General features: G+C 48.4%; 1 protein-coding gene across 1 annotated transcript in view; it reads left to right on the forward strand.

The window, feature by feature from the left end:
* Window positions 1–1,622: 1,622 nt before the first annotated feature.
* Window positions 1,623–2,737, forward strand: part of LOC102309910 (centriolin) — a gene marked incomplete at its 3' end in the record, with an annotated part of 3,020 nt that continues 1,905 nt past the window's right edge. Inside the window, 2 exon segments of the mRNA XM_042213952.1 lie at window positions 1,623–1,920; window positions 2,172–2,263.

The following is a 2,737-nucleotide window of genomic DNA, read 5'->3' on the forward strand; positions in this document are numbered from 1 at the left end:
TTATTAGAGAATGTGGTGAGGAGCATCGGCAGGGCTGGGGCAGGTGCAGAGGTTCCTGTTAAAAGGGAGTTTTTCTTTCCCACTGTCGCCAAGTGCTTGCTTATATGTGATTGTTTGGGTTTCTCTGTATGATTACAGGGTCTTTACCTTACAGTATAAAGCACGTTTAGAAGGCTGCTGTTAATTGTTTGTTAATGTTAAATTAACAAACATGATCAAGTTAATGATCAAATTCTCTTTTCTTTACTCCGCAGCAGCAGGGAGGCCCCACACTCCAGACCGCAGTCGGACGGCCAACTCCTCCTCCTAGCCCCCCCGCTCCAGCAGGTCGCAGAGAATGGGGGTGAGAGAAGACTCCAAACCTCCCTCCACCCGCTCATTGTAGTGTTGATGCATGTGTGTTCTAAGGTGCATTTAAAACCCAGGAGGGCATGGAGCTACCTGCCAGAGAGCAGCAGGTAAGCCCATGTCCCTCACAGCTAGCCTAATGTCTACCGTGATCTTAAAGTTTCAGAGCTGCTGCAGAGTTCAGCGTGGGGTGTATATCAGCCCTTTCCATCATAGGACACTCCAGTGTCTCATCTCCTAAAGGAGAAAACAAAGGAAACACCTTTGCTCGTGTTCAGATGACTGAATGAGCTCCGACTGTGACTGCCCAGACTTCGGGGGGGAAAGGAAGGAAGGGAAGGAGCAAAGTCTTCAACAGAGAGGAAACCACTGAGGTTTGTAATTAAATGCTTCCTTTGAGGAGATGTCTGCTGCCGTCCAGCAGAGTTCAAATACTTCAAATATACTAAGAGCTTTTAAAAACACACATAGCACTATAAATGTTATATACGTACAGATGTTTTACAGCTGACAAAAAGTTTAGGACCACATGCCTTGCAAAGGACAAATCTGTGCAAAAATGTCATTGTCATTTCACTCGCTGGGCCCGCGTCCTCATTTTAGGTTTGACAGCATTTTAGTAGATAAAGGTGAATGGCTTAAACATGAATTGAACTACGGTTTGGGGAAGGCCTCGAAGGGACTGGCAGCGGCTCCCAGGCCTGGCAGATCCCCATGTACTCTCCCTCTCCTTGTGTCTGCGTGCAGCAGGGCTGGGGGAGGGTCTGTGCTGGCGGACGTAGGTTACTGGCCTGGTAGCCTGGCTGCCCCTGAGTGGATCCGGGGCAGGCGTGGGGGCTTGGGGTTTGGGGGTGCTTCGCCTCCGTGCTAGGGCTCTGGCTAGGTGCCGTTTCCCCCTCCAGGGATGAGGGTACCTGGACCTGGGGTATAGAGTTTGTTTGGGGAGTGTGATTGTGTGTACAGTGTCCATGTATGTCTATCCCTAGATTAACGTGATGGTGTTGTGTTTAGTATGTCGCTCTGTTGTTTTTGCTTGTTTTCTCTTCTTTTTCTCTCAACAGCTGATCCAGGAGATTTTTTTCTCTTCTTTCTCTTTTTAAGTGCCTCTCTCACTGTCCCTCTTCCCTTCTGTTTTTCTTTTCCTTCCTCTACACACACACAAACAGACACACACACGCACAGTCTACAATGGAACACTTTTATATGTGATGTAACTAACGCACCTCCAGGGGGTGCTGTTTTTACACGACAGTCCGGCTGTCGTCAGGTTTTCTCACCTTCTGTTTGGTTTTGTTTCATCTTTTGAGGTTTTTACGCTGTTTTTAGACTCTGAGATTTTCCGGGAATACCTTTAATCGCTTAGAAGGAGGCCTGCTGTGTTTGACTTCCTCTCAGGAATCTGTGGACGAGCTGGACGGAGACGCTCACTGGGACCAAGACCTGCGATCCCCCAAGGCCGAGCCATCCGAGGCTCACAGGCTAAAGCTGGACCGGGTGAGAAGCAGGACTGGAACCAGGACTGGGACCGGTGCTGAGGATGGGGGGCGGTGGTTTGTGCATGCTGAACTCAGTGTGAGTCTTCCTACACAGTGCTACTCATCACATCACAGATCACTGTGAACTAAACAAAGAGCTCTGTGGGGAAGACGACAGTAAGGACGTGTCGCCCTCTTTAGGTGCGAGGGTGTAAGTGAATCCACAGAATCGCTTCAGTCTGATGACGTGTTTGAAATCATCAAAATAAATTTAAATGTAGCTCAGCTGCTTCAAACCTCACGCCGGTCTGATACTGAACTGATAACAGTGTGTGTGTGTGTCTGCAGGGAGGCAGGTGTGTGTGTGACCACAGTGAAGCAGAGAAGAAGAGGCTACAACTGGAAACCAGAGAGCTGCGACACACACTGAGACAGCACAGGTAACACACACACACAGACATGGATACACACTGCTCTGGGATCAGGGTTTAGGATCAACGCTGAGAGGAGCTGAAGCCCCGACAGCAGAAAGGACGATACAGCAGATGGACTCATTATGTCTACATGAAGTCCTGCTGTGTCCTCCGCAGGGACACGCTCATGCAGGGACGAGGTGGCTGAGTGGTTAAGGCGATGGCCTGCTAATCGTGGGTTTGAATCTTATCCTCATCGGCTTGGTGGAGTTTTAAAAAGTTCAAAGTGTTGGGCTCAGAAATGAATCCTGGACCTCAGGAAGATGTCAGTGATGAAACAGTTAATCAAAGATGTGAACATCAAAATTATTAACGAATAAATACAGAGAAATCAGGATGTTCACCTCTGCTGAGGTTTCTGATTTTTACAGGCTGTTACCAAAACTCATTCAGGTTATTTGATGTGTGTGTGTGTGTGTGTGTGTGTGTGTGTGTGTGTGT

This window comes from Haplochromis burtoni, unplaced genomic scaffold (genome assembly GCF_018398535.1).
Source record: "Haplochromis burtoni strain Fernald_Lab_line unplaced genomic scaffold, NCSU_Asbu1 Contig_501, whole genome shotgun sequence".
Lineage (NCBI taxonomy): Eukaryota > Metazoa > Chordata > Actinopteri > Cichliformes > Cichlidae > Haplochromis > Haplochromis burtoni.